The sequence below is a fragment of the Calidris pugnax genome, unplaced genomic scaffold (assembly GCF_001431845.1).
Source record: "Calidris pugnax isolate Ruff unplaced genomic scaffold, ASM143184v1 scaffold88, whole genome shotgun sequence".
NCBI classification, from domain to species: domain Eukaryota; kingdom Metazoa; phylum Chordata; class Aves; order Charadriiformes; family Scolopacidae; genus Calidris; species Calidris pugnax.
The window spans coordinates 450270-474352 of NW_015090849.1; the positions used below are offsets into that span (position 1 = coordinate 450270).

General features: G+C 44.3%; 1 protein-coding gene across 1 annotated transcript in view; it reads right to left on the minus strand.

The window, feature by feature from the left end:
• The window catches only part of LRRTM4 (leucine rich repeat transmembrane neuronal 4), a 276877-nt gene that overhangs the window by 155137 nt on the left and 97657 nt on the right, over window positions 1-24083 (minus strand). The gene's annotated exons all lie outside the window — the stretch shown is intronic.

Genomic DNA, 24083 nt, shown 5'->3' on the forward strand with positions numbered 1-24083 from the left:
CTTGGTGTCGTCTGCGAACTTACTGAGGGTGCACTCGATCCCCTCGTCCAGATCATTGATAAAGATGTTAAAGAGAAGTGGCCCCAGTACTGAGCCCTGTGGGACACCACTCGTGACTGGACGCCAGCTGGATTTAGCTCCATTCACCACCACTCTCTGGGTCCGTCCCTCCAGCCAGTTTTTAACCCAGCAGAGGGTATTCCCATCCAAGCCATGGGCAGACAGTTTCTCCAGGAGGATACTGTGGGAGACTGTATCAAAGGCTTTGCTGAAGTCCAGATAAACAACATCCACAGCCTTTCCTTCATCCAGCAAGCGGGTCACTTTGTCATAGAAGGAGATCAGGTTTGTCAAGCAGGACCTGCCCCTCATGAACCCGTGCTGGCTGGGCCAGATCGCATGGGTGTCCCTCATGTGTTGCATGATGGCACTCAGGATGATCTGCTCCATGATCTTACCAGGCACCGAGGTCAGGCTGACAGGCCTGGAGTTCTCTGGATCGTCCTTACGGCCCTTCTTGTGGATGGGCGTCACATTTGCCAGACAATGCTGTCTAGTAGAAACTGAAGATTTTTTTTCCCTTTGTTTCTCAGAGCTGTTTTGTCTTATTCAAAAACAAACCAACCAACCAAAAAGCCTCAACTGACACGCCCTGAACTTCACATTCTGAACTTCTGTGAGAATCTGTGATTTCACACTTGGTCCTAAAGGTTTCAGCTCTTCCAGAAATGAGATTCCTGGTACCATCCCGCTGAACTTAGGGAATATCTATTACCATTACATGGCTTTGGGGGACACCTTTGTGACACGACTGCAGCCGTTCCCAAATTACAGCAAAGAGGGGGATAAGGATCTAGGCCTTAAGCCTGTCTCTTTAATAAATACAGCTCTGAAATACGTCTACTTTTGTTGCCAAGTATTTGAAATATTCAACTTCTGGCACCAATGTATTTAAACTAAGTGTCCTTGGTACCACCTGCTTAAGCATTCTTAGGATGTTGTCATCTGAAGTTGTCACTTTACAGGGGAAAACAGTCATTCTCATGCCACAAATTAAAGCAACCTTCAGAAATTATTAGTATATAGTCATTCGACCAAGGAAGTGACATTCTATGTTCATAGGCAATATATGGCTAAAGTCAACAAATCAATATATGCCTCTGTACCTCAATTTCCCCTTTTGCGAAACGAGGATAACAGAACTGGTCTCCTTGGTAAAATACCTTGAGATCTATCAAAAAAAGGTTAGGTATTATTGGCAATATCCAGTTTGAACATAAAATCCCTAAGTGTGTTTCCTGCAGTCCCAGGCAGTCATAAAGTAATTGAGAAACCATCCGCATACAAATTACCAAATAATGGACTGCAAATGCTTGTATTTTCTTTTATTTACTCCTAACACTGCTGCAAAAAGTGCAACCTTCCTTAACTGTTTCTGATGTCAAGTGCTTACCTTCGCCTTTACTCTGTGTTTACCCAGAATGTTATTTTCACAGCTGCCGAGAACATCATTATCAAAGAAACAGCCAGTCTAAATTATTAAGAAAACAGAACAATTGATGTTTCTATAATACACAGTATTCCCCATCTGAGCCTTGAAATCAATTATGGAAAACACTCGGCTCCTCTGTCTTCCCTTGGACCAATTTCAAGATCCAGTATTTTATCATCATTTGTTCCAACGTTATAATTGTCCATTGACTTTGATTAAGCTCTTTTTAGCCTCAGCTCTTGAGCATGAAGCCTCTTGCCTCCGAATGCATAAAGCAGTTTGCTGTGGAGGGGTTCCACCCCCTTCCCCGTATTCTTCACTTTTTCTTGCAGCTGAAATGGTTTATTTTCAAAGTAACTTCTGCAAACTTCCCTCCCATAAACCCCTTTTTCCTGGTTATTCCCAGTCTCACCCTCAGGAAGGTGCTGGTCTTCCTTAGGTTTCTTGTCCTGGCTACCAAGTGCTCAGAGCTGGAAGCTCATCAAAACAAAGAGATGCTTAACTGCTGGACACCTGCTTTTTGAGTTTCAGGCTGGATTCCACATTCCTTGAAGTCAAACTACCATAAGTATTGAAGTTATCTGCAAAGTTACCACTTCTCTGAAATTCTGGGGGGTCTGGCTTTGGTGCAAAATTCAATATTTTAAGTGCAAAGCACCCAAAGTGCCAACTCCTCACTAAGAGCCCCAGGCACTCACTCCACCTGGACGTCAAGACAAAAGTACTTTGAGCTGAAAAACAGGTTCCAAAACTCTGAGATCACCTTTGATACTTTTGGTTTACCTTGGTTTCTGCAAAGAGCCAGATAAAAACAACATGCTTATGCCATAGGGACGTTATATTTTAAAAGCACCACACCTTACAAAAGTAAAAATACTGTAACAGTCCTAAAGGTTGCTGAATGTCCCTGAGTTCACGGTTTCCATGACGAGATGAAGAGAGAAGAAATCATCAGGGATAAACCCCAGGTCCTTTGCTGAACTGTTAATAGCTGAGGGAGCAGGTTGGCAAATCCTGAACATGAGAAACTACCCCCGGGCTCTGACATGACAAGGCACCAAGTGGGACCTTTCCTGACTGTCTTCCATTGTATCTGTTCCTACTGGAAGCAGATCAGCTCAGTCCACCTCCACTGACTCTATCCAACCTCCACTGTCACTTCTCCAGCTGAAAAACTGTAGATTAGAGCAACCACAGAACCACAGAATGATATAGGGTTGGAAGGGACCTCTGGAGATCACCCAGTCCACCCCCCTGCCAGAGCAGGGCCACCCAGAGCAGGTCCCACAGGAACATGTCCAGGGGGGGTTTGAATGTCTCCAGAGAAGGAGACTCCACCACCTCTCTGGGCAGCCTCTGCCAGGGCTCTGCCACCCTCAAAGTCAAGAAGTTCCTCCTCATGTTGAGATGGAACTTCTCATGTTCCAGTTTGTGCCCGTTCCCTCTTGTCCTGTCCCTGGGCACCACTGAAAAAAGACCAGCCCCATCCTCCTGACACCCACCCTTTCAGTATTTATAGGTGTTGATCAGATCCCCCCTCAGCCTTCTCTTCTCCAGACTAAAAAGCCCAAAGTCCCTCAGCCTCTCCTCATCAGAGAGATGCTCCAGGCCCCTCATCATCTTTGTAGCCCAAAGGCAAAAGTAATGCACTTTTTTTAATACAGAAAACACCGATGAACTTTCTGAACCGTGATGAGACCCTCAGGGTTTCACTGTTCCCATGCCACTTCTCTGTAAAACATTTCTTTTGGCCTGAATCAAAAAAGGCACCCGTTTCCAGCATCTGCTTGACCTACCTGCCTCCCTCACAAGGTATTTAAACATACACCTTATTCTGAGCAAACTCTCCTGGGGACTCGTTGTGCCACTAAGTGACTTACACAGTGACCATCACTCTTACCACGGTGTAATTCTCCAGTCCAAACAAATTAAGTCTCTACAGCTTCAGTTGGAGGATTGAATTTCACCACAGACTGGAGAAGGACCAAAAAAAGACCAGGAAAGGGAGGGTTAAGAGGATTTCCCAAGGCTGCAGGTCCCACGGGAATAGTTCAGGTAAGAGCCCAAAACGGGACCCACGTGGTGCTGCCACAAACTGGTAGAGTTTGAAGGAATATTGTTCAGCTTCCAGAGAAAACAGCCTTTTACTGGCTGCTGCTGAGAGTAAGTTCCAGCCACTTGGGTCAGGGCTGGTTTAAAATCATTATCACTCAAGCAGAAAGTCCATTACCCACGCAGACATTTGGCCGACTCCTTCTGCTTTCCTTCTTCCCTTCTTAATACTACAGCACATCAGATGATCACATTGACTCATCCTCTTACAAAAATAAACATTCTTGGATGTTGAGAGCATATTTGAAATCAATGTCTGTCTTGACTCCCTGCTGCCAATATCCCGATCTTTGGGCTCATTTGGGGTCCTCCCTAAACTGAAAGGCAAAACTCTTATTAGAGACAAATTGGCTCCGTAAGTAACACAGATCCCCGAGACCCCGTAAGGTCTGCAGAGGGAAATTCCCTTGCAAATGCCAGTCAAAGCACTGGAAAAGGTCAGTAATAGGCTGTTTCATCAGTAATCCACACGCTGGCTTGCTGGAAAAGCAGAGGGGATGTGAAATGGCACAAGCAGAAGCAGTGAATGGGTTTATCTGAGGAGAAAGGTGTATTAGACCCGGGCATCTCAACTCCCCCTCTCTCTTCACACCTTTCTGGAGACCCACACAACAAAAGCCAAAAGTAAACACACACCACTCCAGCTGTGGAGCCTTCCCAATCTAGCTTACGTGTTTCAGCCAATTAAGCTGGTTAAACTCTGCCCTCGCTGCCTGGAGAGCAGATTCCTCTGTGAAACACAAAGTTCTACATCCTCTCCCTCACTCGTTGCCCTCTACCCTGTGCCTGAACGCTTGGCCCATGCACGAGGGGTCGGTAGGATCCTGGAATATGTAGGAAAAGCATTTATCAAAGGGAGGAAAGCAGCTCTGAGGAGAAAGACTTGGGAGTACTGTTGGACAACAGGATGCCCGTGAGCCAGCAATGGGCCCTGGTAGATGACGAGGGGCTGGAGCATCTCTCTGCTGAGGAAAACGAGGGGTCGGTAGGATCCTGGAATATGTAGGAAAAGCATTTATCAAAGGGAGGAAAGCAGCTCTGAGGAGAAAGACTTGGGAGTACTGGTGAGGGGACAGCAGGATCCTGGAATATGAAGGAAAAGCATTTATCAAAGGGAGGAAAACAGCTGTGAGGAGAAAGACCTGAGAGTCCTGGTGGACAACAGGATGCCAATGGGCCCTGGTGCCAGAGATGAGGAGGGCCCCCAAGAATCTCTTACGAGGAAAGGGTGTGGGACTTGGGGCTTTTTAGTCGGGAGAAGATCAGACTGAGGGGGGATCTGATCAACACCTATAAATACTTCAAGGGTGGGTGTCAGGAGGATGGGGCCAGTCCTTTCCCAGTGGTGCCCAGGGACAGGACAAGAGGAAATGGGCACAAACTGGAACATAGGAAGTTCCATCTCAACATGAGGAGGAACTTCTTGACTTTGAGGGTGGCAGAGCCCTGGCAGAGGCTGCCCAGGGAGGTGGTGGAGTCTCCTTCTCTGGAGACATTCAAACCCCTCCTGGACACGTTGGGGCCAGCCAGGCTCTGGGTGGCCCTGCTCTGGCAGGGGGTTGGACTGGGTGATCTCCAGAGGTCCCCGCCAACCCCATATCATTCTGCAACTCTGTGGGGAGAAATATGAGGCAGTGATACCCAGTTTGGTACTGCAATTTGCAGAGGATTTTGGACAATTGGAAAAGTACAGCAAGACAGGCAAAAATGCCTGGTAGGCTTGAGAAAATGTCCTTCAGCAAGAAACCTTAAGACCTCAATCTATTTATCCCGTCAAAAAAGAAGAGTAACCAGGTTATCATGCACACGTGCCTTTTGAGAAAACAAACAGAGAGCACCAAAGAGATTTTTGAAATCTAGTGTAGAAAGATATCAAAAGAAACAATAGCTGGACATGAACTGCCAGACTGGTAGGAACTAGAAGTGAGGATTTATTCAGTTATTTATACACTGAAGGTGGTTAACCACCGGAACAAACTGCCAGGGGAAGCAGAGGCATCTTTTTCTTTTGGAGTGTTCAAATCAGAACTGAACGACTGCCCGGGCAGGATGCATTAATCGAACATAAGTTATTGGGTTCAACAGCCCCAGGTGAAATGTGCAGCCTGCAGACTCAAGAAGCAGGACTAGATGTTCCAATAGTCCCTTCTGGCCTTAGAATGTATTAATTGAGTTCACCCTGTTAATCATTGTAACAATATATTGGGCTTTCTTCTCCCTTTGTGCATTTTAACAAACAATTCCAAATTCAGTTTAGCTTCCCCAGCCTCTGAATACAGGCTTCATACTGAAAACCAGCTCAATTATGATACTACTGATGAAATATAGGTGTAAATCACTGAGGATATTTCTATATTGTGGTAAGAACTACTGCAAGCTATTAGAGTAATGGTTTCCCTTGGTAATTCTCAGTGTCTTGACTCTGCAATACATTTGGTAGCAGATGTTTTAAAACGGCAGTCCAAGGAAATTGTATATGACCAGGATGCAAATGTATAGACATTGTATAGACATACATGTAGAGGTCACGTGTATGTTTAGAACTCACCTCTCTTTCCCATGCAGCCAAGAACTGCCTTCTCTGCAACGATTCTGTCGGAACAACACCTGGGATTGTAAGACTGGATCCCAACCAGGAAGATTTTCACAGGGAATCAAGATAACAAGGCTTCCTACCCTCCTTTCCCTGTGCATTTACATGCACACGCTGAGAAAACAATAATTTCCTTACAAACTAAAAATATCCCTTCCTAGAACAGCCGAATACACTCTTTAGAAGATGTAATGCTGTCCTGATCGGAATCAGTACATTCACTTCAAAGACCTAATATGGAAAGCAGCGTTTGAAACACCTGCCGCGTTGAGGCACCTTTATTCTTTGTTTTAAATGAGAATCTCTTTCATTTCTTAATAAAAGTCTCACTGGGAGCTGCAGACTCCCAGGGACACTATTGTCACTGCCGTTGTGTACGGGTTTTAGCATAAGATGTGCAGACTTTTAAAGCTGCGACTCAGGTGGGCAGAGTTCATGAGAAGAGAAAATAATGTCTTGGAGAAAGCAAGAAGCGACGCAGGAGATTTTTCACACCTTGGAAGTGTCAAAGGGCCGCTCCTACGTGATAAAATATCAGCTGTTTAAAAGTATCAGTCGGCTTTCAAAGTCTTATTATCTTCAAACTTATTATCTTGAAACCACTGTGCTTTTCATGCCTGTCTTCTGATCGGATCTTCTGCCAGCATCCCATTTTTCTCCACTGGGACCTGTTGGGTGTCACGAGGGGCAGTGGCAGGAAATCCCAGTAACCCAGATCCTACAATGCACCGTTTCTGTTTACTTCAGTGAGAGCTGGAAGGCACTTGGTGCCCTGTGAAAAGAATTCTGATCTCTTTAGGGGGATCTAATGAGCTGTGTATAATTTACAACACAGAACGTCCTACCACATCGGCTTTTCAGCAGGTACCACTGCAGCTACCGGGGAATGAAGACAAGAAGAAAGAACTTGGCGATCTCCATGGACTCCTATTGAAGATATATGTTGGAAAAGGAAAAAAAAATAATCCTTTCTTGACCTTTTTCTTCTTGGCACTGTACACGTAACAAACCGGAATCTAACACTTGCTCAGAATGTGGCAGGTAGGAACCAAGACCGGAGGAATTAGGTTGTTAATAGCTGCAAAAAATAGCTCCTCTCCGACCCACGGCAAAGCAGCGCTGGTGACAGAGTGATGGAAAGCTGACAATTCCTGGCCGAGCAGGGCGAGGCTATCATAACCGAGCAGATGATTAGTTTTAAAACTTTTAATGGATCTATGTCCACTGCAGTCTGATGGAGTGAACAGTGCCGACACCCCAGGGAAATGTGAAACTATTTTATATCTCATTTGCAGGAATGAACACCCAGGAGGTACTTTCTTTTGACAGAATACATAAGACCTACCTGAATGCATCGCATTTGCTTTCTGTGCTGCTCCACACAGCAGATGCTAATATTTTTTATCCTGGCCTGGCCTCATTAAGTTGCCTACCACAGGAGGAGAAAGCAAACCCAACAGAAATGTTTAGTTCTGGTTTGTGTGTTTTGTGTACAAAACGCATTGGCTGCGTAGGGGAGAAGAGTTAACAAATAGTAGCAAATAATAAGCTGGGTTTAAGATAAGGAGCAAAGCAGGAGAGCTAAAATGAGCTAAAAATGAGCTTCCTGAGAAAAGCATTGGGAATGGAGCAAAGTAGAGTCTGACTTAGTAATGGCAGCATAAAAAAGCCCATTTTGTCCCACTCTAGGAAACGGTTAATGTCTGGTTTAGACACAAAGGGGGTGTGGTTTGTAGGTAAATCAGCTGAGAGAACAGCAGCTTATTATTAGTTGCTGGCTGGCTGGTGGCACTTGTTTAGCTCAAGTGCCAGATGCCTGGCCAACAACATCACACCTCGGGGCAGGGCCTCCAGGAGGAGAAATAAACCACAGAGAACATCAGACACCACACTGGAGGAACTGGAGAGGCTCCGGAGTGTGGGATGAGCAGCACCAAACCCCCAGCAATCAATCAAATTACTGGAACATTGTCCTTTCTAATTCACTTGCTTGTTCTCAGCTCAGACTTACAGATGGTTCTTATTTCTTTAGGAGCCTTGTAGGTGCTCAGAGAGTTACGGTTCGACGAGGCCCTGGGCAACCTGGTCTATTTATTTCTTTAGGAGCCTTGTAGGCGCTCAGAGAGTTACGGTTCGACGAGGTCCTGGGCAACCTGGTCTAGTTGGGGGTGTCCCTGCTGACTGCGGGGAGGTTGGACTAGATGGCCTTTGGAGGTCCCTTCCAGCCTGGGCAATTCTATGATTTTATGATTCTATGATGTGACCCACCTCTACGGCAACTGAGAAAGTGGCTCAGGTCCCAAAATCAGTCACTTTTCTACATCTTTGCTCCATTCCTCTCCGTGCACAGCCTGAATATTAACACCAACAGGACACACAGACTGTGTCCACCAGCAAGCTAAGACTCATCTTCCCTTCGACGTCTACAAACCCTCAACAACTGGCCGTGCAGGCAGTGAACTGGTAATTCTGCTTTTTAGCCAAGCTCCACTGGTTCTGTTGTTACCTCCCCGTGTGGCTCAGCTGCTCGTGGTGATCTACGCAGCCCTCAGACAGCTCCTTCTCTGGGGAAGGGGCTGTGTGTTTGTCACAGAGCAAGGGCAGTGCCAGGCACGCCGGAGCCCGCATTCCTGACTGGGGCTATCATGAAAAATTTATATGCGCCTTAACCCAAAATGAACCTAGTTTGCATAGCTAATGAGCTTCTCAAAGCAATCGCAGAGATTTCATAACGACACGCTCCCACAAAGAACGCTCCTTCACCGTACAGTATCTTTGGAGTATTGCACATAAATATTTTAGCAAACAAGATTAAAATTCCAGGACGCGCTTTCTCAGCCCAAAGGTATAATCTTCACCTAAATAACAAAAATTATAAAAACATTCAGAAATGTAAAAGTTTCATTAGTTTGCAAAGTGAGTGTCGAGTCACAATTATTCCAAGGAAAATGTAATATTGCAAAAATTACCAGAGCCATCCTTTTTATTAACATTACTTGATAAAATGTGAGCAGGATCATGTTAAAACTATTACATTAATATTCCTCGGAGAGTTGTACTATAATTTTAGCTTCTCTTTCTCACTCTCAGTCGTTTTGCCCTGTGAGTCAACATAGGAGGATGGCTGGCAATCAGCTCCTGCAATTATCCTTCTCCCTAGATTTGAATTGTTAACCGTAGCTTCCACTAATAGAACTGCAAATGAATAGTATCCTTTTCACTTGTATTTACTGGATGAACATTATGCTCAATGACTCTTGTGCTCGAGGCACGATGCTAAACAGAGGGCAAAAAGGACAAGTTTCATTTCTAGTAGCTTGCCTAACAGCTGCAGTGGAAATAAAGAAGGGCCAGACTGGAACAGCCACGGTGACTGGGGGGCTCAGAAAGACTATAAATGGGTGACAGAGATTTCCCCATTTGGGGAATTCTTGCACAGACACAGGATAACATTCTCTTCTAATGGGTATGTGTCCAGGGAACTCCTGGTGGGGCTCTAACTCTTCTGGGTCCGATTCGAGACTCCTGCCTTCCCACTGATTTCGTGTGCAGGTTACAAGCATAAAAGCCAGTAAACCAGAGCCCTCTGCAAATAAGTCCTTTTGGAAAATGGAATTTATAATCCAAATTCAACATTGAGAATTTTCACTTGGTGAAACTTCTCCATGAACACACGGGGTAGCTCTCTGTTGGGGGTACCTCAAGTAAAATGACCTCAGGACCTTTCTGATCTGCCTCCACGAAGCAGGAAAGGATGGGAAGGACTATGAAAAAGCACCTCCATACTCCTTCTTGGACGCTCCATGAACAACATAAAGACCATTATATATAAACAGCAAAAGACATATAGACATCAAGTGTGTATTCTAGACCCTCTTGGAGCACTGGGACCAGTTCTGGGCTCCCCAGTTCCAGAAGGACAGGGAACTGCTGGAGAGGGGACAGCAGAAGCTACAAAGATGATGAGGGGCTGGAGCATCCCTCTGACAAGGAAAGGCTGAGGGACTTGGGGCTTTTTAGTGTGGAGAAGAGAAGGCTGAGGGGGGATCTGATCAACACCTATAAATACTGAAAGGGTGGGTGTCAGGAGGATGGGGCTGGTCTTTTTCCAGTGGTGCCCAGGGACAGGACAAGAGGAAATGGGCACAAACTGGAACATAAGAAGTTCCATCTCAACATGAGGAGGAACTTCTTGACTTTGGGGGTGGCAGAGCCCTGGCAGAGGCTGCCCAGGGAGGTGGTGGAGTCTCCTTCTCTGGAGACATTCAAACCCCCCTGGACACGTTCCTGTGGGACCTGCTCTGGGTGGCCCTGCTCTGGCAGGGGGGTCATTTTTCTAGGTAATAAAATGGGACACGTCACAGTCCTGAGAACGTTCTCAAGTGAAAAAGCACGTACAAAGAAACACCCAATAAACTTCAACACCACACTTCCCAACACTTGTGTAACAACGTGAACTTTCTGCAAAGAATGAAAAGAGTCCACCAAAACAACCTGAGAATAATTGGCTTTTTCTGCCCACCAAGCACACAGCCCATCCAGACTGAGAGCCACAAGTCCATCGATTCAGCTGCCCCTGGAGCTGCTCACACGGATCAAGAAATTCCAGTCAGAAATGAACATTTGGAGTTTCATGCCCGTATTTTGTTATATGTGACAGCAGTAATTACACGATCATATGGGTGTGGGATGGTTCTGTTCATTAAGTCATACAGGTAAATTCCTGTTAGCGATGCTCTTTGCTGGCATTTGGAATTTTTTCACAACCCAAGACAAACACTGCAGGGAAGCTATTCTGGGCTCACACACACGCCAAAAAAAAAAAAAAAAAGAAACTGGCTTTCAAAGTAGTGATAGTTACAGTAAAAAGAATAAGGAGAAGGAGAACATCAGGATGTATTTGATGATGGCACATTGCTTTCAGAACTCAGGTAATTACCTAGCTCTGGAAAATGTTCCCTGGAGAGAGGATTTGAGCCGATGGTACTATAAATCTCTGCGGATCTATAAATTCTGCAGCCTATGAAAGTTCTATAGCAGAGCCCAGAGTTGCCCATCCCTTGTCATCGGCTGCTGGCAGACAGGCTGTGAGATGGCACAGAAATTAAAGAATATGTTAATACTGCTCTAAAGCCTGGCTCTCCCATTATTAATACTGCTCCTGAAGAAAAAATAAACCACAGATACTATGGAGTATGTGAAACACTGATCCTAGACCTAGAAATTTCAGGTGTTACATATTTCAGCATTTTTCTAAATGAAGAGCACTGTTTGAAAATGCCCTTGTGCAGCTACGAGTTGCTTCATAGCAAAGGTGCTCCAAGGTCAAACAACTGCCCCACGATGTTATCTCATCAGCCAGGGGAAAAGAAAAAGGTCCACTCGATCGGATCGACTTTCTCTGCTTTTCAAAAAATGTACTTTCTAACGTCTGCTGCTCTTTATGTTGCTTGTACATCATTATTACTCTTCCTAAAAAAACCTGTTCCTTCCTGTGTTTCCTAAATTTAAGCAAATCAAATCTGAAAGCAAAATGCTTTTCATTTTCATCAAAACTTTCAGAAGAGGAAAATAATTTCCTTTTTTTCCCACCTCCTTTCATTTTCTGGTAGGCTCTAATCAACATCCCACATGCTAAACTCTTTTGAAAATCCAAAGTGGAATTAAGAGATTCAAAATACTCAAGTCCCATTTCCTTTCAGTAGGATTTATCCAGAATATACTTTTCTCTTTGGAAAATCTGGTGCATAATGACTAAAAATTATCTTCCCTTTCTGCTGTTTCGCTCTTTAATACTATCAGGTCCTTCCCATCCTTCTGCCCGCTCCCTTTCAAGACTCCACAAAATTGCATCTATTTTATACTACTCTCCCCTGATTCTTTCACTTCCCCACACCAAAACGTACACAGACTTTTGGAACCGATATTTGGAACCAATATTTCCCAGATCTGCTCATTAGTCCTTAAAATGAGCTACTAGTTCTTGTAGCACCAAGTGTTGGGTGTGAAGGCAACACCTCTTTGACCTCTCTAGCCCCGATACCGGCCACGGGAGCCAAACACCAACCTGAATTGGGGCCAGAACTGACACTGAAGTTCTTGTAGCACCAAGTGTTGGGTGTGAAGGCAACACCTCTTTGACCTCTCTAGTCCCGATACCGATCCAGGGGAGCCAAACCCCAACCTGAATTGGGGCCAGAACTGACACTGGTTTCAGCTGAGCAGAAACAAGACACACCAGTTCCCACTGGGAACTTCTGCCATGACTTGAACCCAATGATCTGTACTGAAAATCCAGGGGCACATCTTCATCATTCACTTCCAATAAATTAGCTCCCTTTAAAAGGATGCGCGGCAGAAACGGTGGTGTCCTTCAGGATTGAGCCACATTTGTCACATCACATATGAGAAATCGAGCTGATACAATTTCATCTAGAAAAATTATACGCATTGGATGACAATTCCTATCCATAAAGCATTATAAACAGCAGAATCCACCCTTCATTCATCCAAAAAGCAGTTATAAGCACAGAACAATGGGGAAGCACCTTCACAGCATCAACAGGCTGGAGATAGATCAAACCATGAGAAGACAAGGTCAGGGCTTACACTTGGAGGTCATTGAGTTTAAAGCTGGTTTTGGTATGGGGGTTTTAATTTTGTTTTAAACAGAAAGTGTGCTGAATCTACAACTGCCCACAAGCCAGAAAACACATGGATGCGTTAGACTTAGGCCAGAGAAAATGTTAAATTGAAGTAGGAAAGAAAGGACCCCAACGTGGTCTGGATGGGCTTAAAAATCTTTCTGCTGCAGAAGGCACTTACAGTCCCTGGCACTGCCTTACGCAGGAGCCGACGGGGTAATCACAAGAATGTTTCACTGTCAGAGAGCAACATAATAAATTCTGTAGTCATAAAAAGCACGGCAGAGCAGAGCACGCTCACTGCTAGAGATGTCTGGACATCAGATGCTGTTCTGAAACTGAAACACTGAAATAATTCAATCTTCCATGTCACATCATACACTAGGTCTAAAAAAAAGTATTTATTCTACATAGAAGCAATGGCTTGGGCTTACCAACCTAATGATACCGAGAAAATGATACAGGATAGAAATTTAACCCAGTGCAAACTTCCTTTTCATACGCTACGTCACAGTAAAGACCTCAAAATACCCAATTATAGGCACAGGTTTAACAGTCGCCAGTTCCTGTTCCCACATCTAAACAAAGTGATAAAATGTAACCACAGTTTTTGCTTTTTCTACTCCTGGCTGAATGATGAGTAGTTTTTAAATTGGGATTGCTGATTTACAAGGCAGATTTTCCGAATATCCCAGTGCTCTCTGGCAATCTGACCACCGTGCAGTTCTGGCTTCGTAGCTCTTGGGAAATCTCAGCTCCTTCTAACTCCCTGTGTGTATTTACTACCCAGAAACCCAGGTGTAAATGCTTTTCAAGACTCCTACCATGGAAGTTCCCTTCTCAAAACAAGCTGGACTCAGCATAAGATGCCCGTGATACAAATAATATTCTCTTTTCTATAGCTGTATATACTCAATATCCTTTTATCTACTTACAAAGTGCTTCAAGGAGCCTTCATAATTGAGGAACACCAAGAAACTCTATTACTAAAAGCTCCATCTACTGGTTCTGAAGGAGTACTAAACCCGGGAACATCAATGTCCGTCTCTCCAGCAGTTCATAAACGATGTCAGAACGTGATTTAATTCTTGTTACTTCAGATTTTCCTCAATGTGTCCCCAGGCTCCTGTAAGCTACTCTCAGTGGTGAAACGTCTTGTAGGCAGTTTGTAAATCGTCAAGGGAAAACTTGAGTGAGCTGTAAATTTCGTATACAAACATGCCTTCTGACAACATTAAAAAAGAAGAGTAAATTTTAAAGACTGTAAGATTATGCTCATGGCTGTTTCTCTACCAGGTTTCCAACGTGGCACCCAATATAAAGCCCTGTTTCAATTCCAGACTCGAGAGCCAACCACCCAAGGGCAGAGCTGCCTTTATCCCACCAGTGACACAGCAACGCGTGAGATGCAAAACCAACACCTTACCCAAGTTTCAGTTAATTTAGAATTTTGAAGCAGAACACTTAAATTCAGCATTGAATCCTTTGCCCATGAGTCACTAGTCAGAGATTTCTTACGGCTTTTTTATCATGATAATTATACGATGATTGGTTTCTGCCAGTGACCTCACGGGGCTAAAAATTTGAACGTTCTGTGGAATCAGAGTTAAGGAAAACTCTCAAGACTCTGAGTTTTCTTCTAATGCTTTGTGAGAGTCAGGAAAATTCCACCAGCTGAACGGGTTCAGCTTCGGCCTCGAGACCCCAGGAACCAGGCGCTTGTGCCACACACTGTGGAAGTCACCTACAGACCAACCACCACCTCTCCTGAGCCACCGTGGAGGACACTTCCAAACTCCTTTCATCCTCTCCCTCTGCCTGATGGAACATACTGACTATTTTGTGTTTCTTCAGCACCCCTCTCTGCAATACTACCATACATTTTATTGGCAGTAATTAAATTGTCACTCCCTTTCTGACTCTTATTTACACTTATCTTAAAGATGTTAGACAGGAACACATGAGGTTATTTATTCAAGGTCACACAAGGAGCCAAGGACCAAGTCAAAAACTAAAACTCCCACCTGATCAATCCACATACTTCTCATTAGTCAACACACTTTCTTTTCCAACACTTCCATGCTCCTTTTCAAAGCTCCATTAACACACCTCTTATCCATTTTTCTGCTTCCCAGCGAGTTTCATGAGGCTGTCATAGACCCCAGAATGATCAACACACTCTTAAAACTTCAATGGAAAAATCAGGGAAGGAATAAAATAGCAGAAGCCAATGAGGCATCTTGAAGATCATCTGCATTTTAAAGAATAATTAATAAAGAATGGCATTATTCATTTAGTGTTGGGAAATCAAGGCTCTGCATAAGACTGCTGGAGAGAGCTGTCAGATGTATCATTACACAGAAGCCAAATAAATCAGATATTCCTATTTACTTGTTCTTGTAATACAAGGAGGAAAAGAACATTCACTGAAACAAATGCAAACTGTAGAAAATATCATTTTCATTTATTATTTATAAATAATACTAATATCTAAAGCATAAAAGCCCATGCATCATGAGAGCTACTGCACAATTTTTTAGGACAGAAGAATTTTCACTCGAGAGTGTTTGTAATCTAAAGAGAATCAGATGAGCACATTTGTGAAGGGCTTTTTCCAGGCACATACGAGAGATCAGCTGCAGAGCTGGGTACAAACCTCTTGCTCTTACACCATCCACTAGATTTCCCTAGTGCTTTGTTGGGGCTATTTATTTGTAAAGTCCCGAAAGCATACATGTTTGTTTGACCAGTATAAAAAACAACGGATTTCCAAGGTCTGTTTAGAATCACAGCATGTTCCTGTCATATACAGAACATATAATAAGCAAATTAAAACCAAATTTTCATAGAATCATAGAATTGCCCAGGCCAGAAGGGACCTCCAAAGCCCATCTAGTTCGACCCCCCCGCAGTCAGCAGGGACACCCCCAACTAGACCAGGTTGCCCAGGGCCTCATCGAGCCTCTCCTTGAATATCTCCAGGGATGGGGCCTCAACCACCTCCCTGGGCAACCTGTCCCAGTGCTCCACCACCCTCACAGTGAAGAACCCTCTCCTCATCTCCAGTCTAAATCTGTTCCCCTCCAGCTTGAAGCCATTGCCCCTCGTCCTGTCACTACAGGCCTTTCTAAACAGGCTCTCCCCAGCCTTCCTGTAGGCCCCCCTCAGGTACTGGAAGGCTGCTATTAGGTCTCCCCGGAGCCTCCTCTTCTCCAGGCTGAACAACCCCAGCTCCCTCAGCCTGTCCTCGGAGCAGAGGTGCTCCATCCCCCTGATCATCCTTGTGGCCCTCCTCTGGACCCTCTCCATCAGGTCCATGTCCTCCTTATATTGAGGGCTCCAGACCTGCACACAACACTCCAGGTGAGGTCTCACCAGAGCAAAGTGGCAGAATCCCCTCTCTGGACCTGCTGGCAACGCTTCTTTTGATGCAGCCCAGGATGGGATTGGCCTTCTGGGCTGCAGCTGCCCACTGCCTGCTCATGTCCAGCTTCTCATCCACCAGAACCCCCAAGTCCCTTTCCTCAGGGCTGCTTTCCAATACCTCACTCCCTAGTTTGTATTGGAAGGTTGTACCTCCAATTCTAAAACTTCTGCATCTCAAACATCTTCTCCCTCTATCCCTCCTGGCTAAAATCATGTCTGTTCTCTCTCAGGCAGCATAAATGGTCTTACAGGACCTGCAGGAGATAATCTGTGGTTTGGTAGAGGAACAGAAGGGGCTGACATTGAGGCCACAGTTCAACGAAACAGCAAATCTCGCTTTAGGGCTTCTAGAGGCAGCTGAAAACCACGGTGGCCGCATGATGCAGAGCAGTGATGTGGGAGAAACCCAGTCTTGTGAGCGTAATTCGATTACAAAAAACCTGATGTTTCAAAACCACGCGAGTCTTACAGGCTTGCTGCTAGATTGGGTACTGTTTGTCTCTCCTACCCCCTGCTGCTCCAAACCTAGACCAGATTGGGATCTGCCTGTCCTTCCACAGCAGCTGCAGCAACTGGCAGGGCTGGAGGAAGTTCATTATCTTTTTTCTCCAGCTTAAAAAAAAAAAAATCCTGTACCCTCAGCTGATGGAGGGTAAACTGGTACTACTGGTGTGCACAGATGAAGTAGAAATGACCACAGAGCTACAGACAGGTTCTGTAGATGTAAAAGGTTGAAGAAATCCTCTAATTTACTTGACTTCGTTCCTACATCACCCTGGAGTAGATAAAGGAAGTATTCAATAGTATTATTATAATTCAAACATCATGAGCTTGATAAAGCTGCATTTCTGGAGTTTCAGAACATCTCTCTGTTACTCTACAACCTGCCCAGACTTTCTTGATTCTACAGATTGTTTCTTTAAAAAAATAATCTGGTATGACTTCTCACGTCTGTTGAAGCCTGGGAAAAAAAAAATAAATAAATTTTACAGTTTGAAGATGATCAAAGTTGCCCACGAAGACTACTTCAAATTCTCCCAGGCTGGATGGCACATGAATACTTATGAGCGCGTTTACTGAAGCTCTAAGACGAGCATAATCAGAAATGTCTTCCTGAATCAGGGCCAAAGACTATAATCCCAGTTCTTTGTTTGCCTTTTTTACAGGGGGGAGAGCTGCCCTTGTTCCTCATTAACCGGGTTGGAGTTAAGTCTTCACCGGAATGAGAGCAAGAGATTTCTCTGTGCAACCTCAGGGTTCTAATCAATGTACAAGAGGTTCCTCATCCAGTGTGTGTCACAGTCACAGGGTAATTTTAAGACTCAACTTTACATCATGAAACATGTAACTGAAGAGTCAACAATTGCTTGAATTGGAGAAGCAAAATACCTGCCAAGGAGACCATAATGAAAAACAGGAGGATGCCCTGAACCTGACTGACCCATGGGCTCTGTTTTCTCTGTCCTGGCCCAAAAGCTCCCCAGTTTTCAAGTCCAGCTCGAGCCCCACAACCCAAAAAGCATACTATGTAGAGATTGTTTATGTCCACCACGGATGAGCTAGATCTATTATTCATTAAAAAAGACAAGATAAAAAATATATTGAATTGTTAAAAATTAAAGAGTCTCTGATGAGACAATTCAAAAATGGGTTCTTAGGAGATGCAAGAAGGTAAAACCCTGCATCTTCCACCAAATTATTTTCTGGTTTATGTCAGAACTTGAAAGTCTGGCTGGCTGCATGGATTTCACAATTTCAAAGCTTCAAAAACACCCATGTCTGAGAAACAAAAGAAGCAAAGGAAAGGGAAAGAAACTCTTTCAGACACTAAAATCACCTGCTGATCTATAGAGTTCAGAGCTTCCCACCAGCACCCGCAGTGCCCCGGGCCATTCCACGCTAATTATCTCTTTCCAGCGTAATGAATACATCATCCACACTAAGAAAGTGAAGAAAAGGTTTCCTTTTCAATGTCAAAACTTATTAATCTAATTTTTATTTGTCTTGCTCTTTTAGCACGTAGAGGCAAATACTGAAGACCTTGTGATATTTACATCGGGAATTTGGTTAGAATTAGAATTATAACTTATTTTTGTAACTCTTTTCAGGAAGGAGGGTGCTGGCAGGTGACTGAAGCACCAGCTTGTAACTTGGAAAAGAAACAGTAATAATGATATTTTTCAGTTTCAATCAGTCTGTCCATCTCCAAGTGCTGTACGAGGGAGCTCTGTAACATCATCATCATCATTTAAAAATGGGGAAACTGAGACATTGCAATAAGCAGATCAGGCTCACCCAAAATGAGAAGCCAAAGATAGAAACCAAGTTTTCGAGCCCTCCTGCAGGACTCTGCTGTGTTCAATTCCTGGTCCAGTCCGACACGTATCCTCCGAGCAAATCAAATTACTTTCTCTGTAAAATGTGTTATTATTTTCCTATCATCGCTAAGGTGCTCAAACACTACAATTTTGAATGCTATACAGATATCTGCATTTCATACCAATTCTGGCTGGCTGCAATTTTCCACAACTGTATCACCTGCGCAAACAATGTCTATATCTAACAGAGAAACATCAGTCAGAAAATAATGAAAATGACTTTCCAGCCTCCCCGAGCTACAATATTCCAGGCAGGAGCTAATATGAGTTGCCCAAGGAAGCCATATCATACAAGTTAGGAAAGTCCTAAGAAAATGCAAAAACTTCTCTACATTTTTTGCACTGTCTACTCATACCTCCGGTGTTAGAGCCACGTTATTGCTTCCAAAAATTGTTGTTTTCTGTTATGCATTTTGCTGCAGTCCCGCAATCTGGTTTGACTCGCACCATTAAACCACTGCTGATTGTTGAGTCGAGTGTCATCATCCACTCTCAAGACCCAGACTTCATTTTGCTCCCCAAACTGGTATTTTTACTATTTTTATGAAAGTTTGTTCCCTTGAACTGACACTTTCTGTAGTATTTTGGTAAGGACACCTCTTCTAGTTCAAGCGTTAATCCTAATCAAAGTGGACTTTCCTGTCCAAATTCTTAAAACTTAAAGCATTTCATTTTTCCACTAACATTTTTGTACTATGGCTTAAAAAATATATATCTTAATCTGTTAAGCGCTTTCTGAATTTGAGTCCTCCCATCATTCTTCTAGTTCTAATTTGTGAAGGGGAAAAATACTAAAATTACATAGAGTCACCTTGAGAACATATTTGAAATATATGAGAGTGCAGATTAAAATGACTGATGAGAGACCAAGGTGCTGTGAAAGTGTCATATTTTAGAGGTGTCCATCCAATCAATCAGCAATCAAGGAAGATTAAATTATTGCTGGGTAAAATACCTTTGTTCTGTTTATCTTTCCAAGGACTGAACCTGCTGCATTTTTGATACCCTGCCCCAACCTTCCCTTGAGATTTGTACCTGCTCGAAGCGATTTGTTTAGGCCTCATCATAGAGGTTCGGATAATAATTAGAGTTTCATGATGAAGAGCCATGTTATTGGCTAGATTTATAGCACGCCAGATGGCTGGGGGATGCCAGCTAGATTCCAATATTTGACTGCAATGAAAGGTAAATTTAAGATTTCCCTCAATGACCTAACACAGAGGAGAGAGATTACTGTGGCAATTACCGTGTGATCTCTGTCACCTCCACAACGTTTTGTAAAACCACTGGAAACGCAATTAGTTTTCTGGGTGACCCACCTTATTTACAATGTGCGCCGTTGTGTTAAATTATTTGGAAAGGACAGTGATTTCCAAAGCAACAGCAGTTCCAGGTGTGTGCATTTAAGGGAGATGTAACAAGATATGGAAGGCAGAGAGCACGGGTCAGAACTTGGAAAGTCCACCCAAGTGGTGGGGACGAGCGAGGTCGGGCCAACTCCTGTTCTCCTTGCGTAGAGTCAAACAATTGCCCTCACCAGCTGCTCCCTTCAAGGCTGATAATTGCAACCTGAGCTCATAATCACATTACATTAGGTTGACATTATTGATGTTCTTGCATTTATCAAACTTGTAATCTTATTAAAAACAATAAACTGGTTTAATAAGACCTACACCTACGGCTGAGGCTCCCAGGGAAGCAGCAGATGGGGCTGTGACTCACTCTGGGTATGATTCTGGGAGATGGGGCTCTACGACCCCACTGCTCCTTCCAGCTCCACGTTCCTGTGCTCACCAGCACATACCACCTGCTTCAACCAGATTTTTTGGGAAGCTTCCATCAATAACTGTATCACGACAGCAACAATATTGGGAAGAGGGAAAGACAGGGAGAGTGGTTTGCACAAAACCACGTACACGTGTTAGATTCTTCCATCGCTGCAGTAAAACTTACCCCAAGGCTACAGGAGCACGAGTTTTTGTACAATCCCTCACATTTCTGAGGCGCTGCGCCCATTTCCCAGGTCACTGAGACTTCGAAGGTCTGCTCTCTTCAGTGCTAATTCTATTCTCATGTCAGTTCACAAATGTTTGCTTTATCCAACTTTATCCAAATACAAAACATCTCAAAGCAATAGAAACATCATCTAACCCAGTCACTGAACATTCAAAAGTCACTCATTTGTTAAGAGAACAGATTTGGAGTGAATCCATCATCCACCCTGCTCTCCGTGGCCACGTTGGTGGTTTGCAGCCAGAATTGTTGGTGTCCTCCTAAGAGATAAGATATTCTCAACTCTAAATCGGTGCCGCTTTTTTCTCTTCCACGACAATTCCTACTCCTATGAGACCTACAAAAAGGACGTCAAGAGGAACATGGGTCTCCACAGAAACACCTTTATGTTAGAGGCAGAGAAAACACATTTTTCCTCCTAACCGCACGAACACCGGCACAAGCCCATTCACAGGGCACTCTGGAAGCTGTCCCACGTGGGACGACATCAGCTGGAGTGATACAATCACCAACTATGAACCAGAAAATAGCTTCTAATTTTGCATCTCAAATCAGCTCTTTGCTGGTTGAGCTTTCTCATTTCACCAACCCACACAAAGCAGACATCTCAACAGAAACCTGTTTCATGGCCGGGGAGGTCGCTGTTCTGGTGTGACACCAGTGAACGTGGTATTGCTCTTAGCAAACCCCTAACTCATAGGTTTTGTCATTAAAACACTTGCAAGATGAAAAAGTATTTTCATTATTAGGTATCAAGGTACCTTTTAAAGCAACAACCCAACTGGATTCCACACTTTAAAAGTGGCAAATTAACAAAGGGCTAAGAAAATGATGGAGTTGTTATGAGAGTGATGAACACATAGAAAATGCTCAGGTTTTCTGAAAATATCCTGTGGTACTTTCCCTTTCAGTGGGGCTTGGCCGAGTTATACCACCATGTTATGTCAACAGACAAAAAATTTGAGGGCACTGGGTTTTGTTTTTACTAAAATGTAGTGAGTGAGTTTTTCTGGGATTCTTCCCGTGCCCTGACAGCTCCCACAGCAAATGAACGAGGACATGATTTTCAAAACCTAGAATGCCCCAGCGAAGGTCCAGACCATCCCAGTAAGGTGCTGTGTGTGCAGAAAAGATGAGTCTGTAGCAATTTATTTCCTTTAGTGAGAATTACAAAAAGATCTGTTGCCTCTGCCCCACCAGAGCTACTTGCAGGGCCTTTGCTCATCACTCAGGGAGGCACCTTAAATTGCCTAAACATATGTTAATGAATCATGCCAGAGGAGCTGAATGATTCTTCTCTTTCCATCATTCTCTATTTGGGTAAAAATCTGTTAGGTTTGTCATCCTTCCCTGGTCCCCAGTCACGGCAATGATCTTGTGCTCTACCTGCCTTGGCACATGGGGACACTGAGAACATGGTGGGCTCCTCGACTGTCACCTCCTCCTCCTCCCATGTGGGACCTACTAAGTGATGGGGAAATCCTCCACGATGTGTTTCCACGTATATCCAAGGCAGGTGTTGGTTTGCCCTTAGCTTGGTCCTCTCTAAAGGTGCTTGTTCTCACTCACTTGGACGGGCACAGGAACCCCACAGAGTAACCTGAGTCAAGTAGGTATTTGTGCAAAGTATGGCCATCACGAGCTTTTGGGGCCAGGACATCTCTTTGATCTTTGTTTGTAGACCTTCTACCACACTGAGCTGAGGATCGGATGCTACCTTTGAGTGCTACCATAATAATGATAATAACAAGGGAATAATATACCAGAGCCTTCCCAAACAATAAGCCCAGAGTTGCTGTACAAAGACACTGGTTTTGATCAGTAACAGCCTGTTTCTTCCATGTTTTCAATCTCCAAAGGACCCTTCTAATTTACTTATAGAGCTTCCATTGCCATGGTAACGGAGCACGTCACACATTTCACCGGACTTCTCCTCACAACACAACTGCAAGATACAGAAGCACAATGATTCTGTGGGTAGATACTCAGATTGCTGGTTTACACCCCAAATCCTGTCACTGTGGATTCATTACCATCGTCCTCCACACTAACTAGATTAAAACCAGCGCACGTGGCTCCTACAACGAGCTTTTCCCCATTTGCTCTGAAGTCAGTAACTGGGATGAAGACCCAGAGAGTCCAGCAAGGTCAGCCAATCTAGACCAAAGTCCAGCACAGGATAATCTTCTCTGCAACCCATCGCTACCCAGATGAAAGATGAATGCATGTATGACTACCTGCATTTTATATATGTTAATTTGTCGTGCAGAAATACCCACAGCAGTGGGGAACGAGCTTTCCTTTCCTCTCCCCAGCCAACTCGCCTGTCTGCCCTGGGTCACAACATCTCCCAAGACATTCCAACGCAGAGGTACAACAGTCTGCATTTCTGCCAAGCCAACCATTCCAGCTTCACTCTGAGCTGTGACCAGAATAGTAAATGACTAATGAACCCTGCTCCAAAACACTGTCTCATTAAGAGTGCGTCCTCATTAAAAGGGGAAAATTTACCATAAACAATTGCATCCCTTATGCACAGACCTCAGCAGCAGCTGAGCAGAACATACAATATTTACCCCCTGCTATCCAGTAGATGGGAACACTGGATGCTCTGGAATTTTAACTAAACATAGTGTGTGGACAGCCCTGTGCCCAGAACAGCCAGAGCTCCAGGGAAGGAGAGCCAAACACAACGGGTTCTGATCACCCTTGATTGGGTATATGCATCATATCATCCTATACATCTATTTGACATATATAGAATCATAGAATGGTCAGAGTTGGAAGGGACCTTAAAGACCATCCAGGGACACCTCCCACCAGCCCAGGTTGCTCCAAGCCCCCTCCAACCTGCCCTTCAACCCCTCCAGGGATGGGGCAGTCACAACTTCCCTGGGCAACCTGTTCCAGTGCCTCACCACCCTCACAGGAAAGAATTTCTTTCTGGTATCTAATCTAAATTTCTTCTCTTCCAATTCAAAACCATTCCCCCTTGTCCTGCCACTACACTTCCAGACAAAGAGTCCCTCCCCAGCTCTCCTGTAGCCCCTTCAGATATTGGAAGGCTGCTAGAAGGTCTCCCTGGAGCCTTCTCTTCTCCAGGCTGAACAACCCCAACTCTCTCAGTCTGTCTTCATAGGAGAGGTGCTCCATCCCTCTGAGCATCTTTGTGGCCTTCCCCTGGACCCATTCCAACAGGTCCATGTCCTTTCTATGTTGAGACTCCAGGGCTGGACACAGTGCTCCAGGTGGGGTCCCACGATCGCAGAGTAGAGGGGTTGAACCCCTCTGCATTGCACAGTCAAGATACTCAGGTACTTTTAGGAATTCCATCAGGGAAGTGATCTGAATATTTTAGCACATTCAATAGCATTGAGCCATCAGGCTCCCAAATACATTGTTTAGTAAGTCTTAGGCACTCAGGG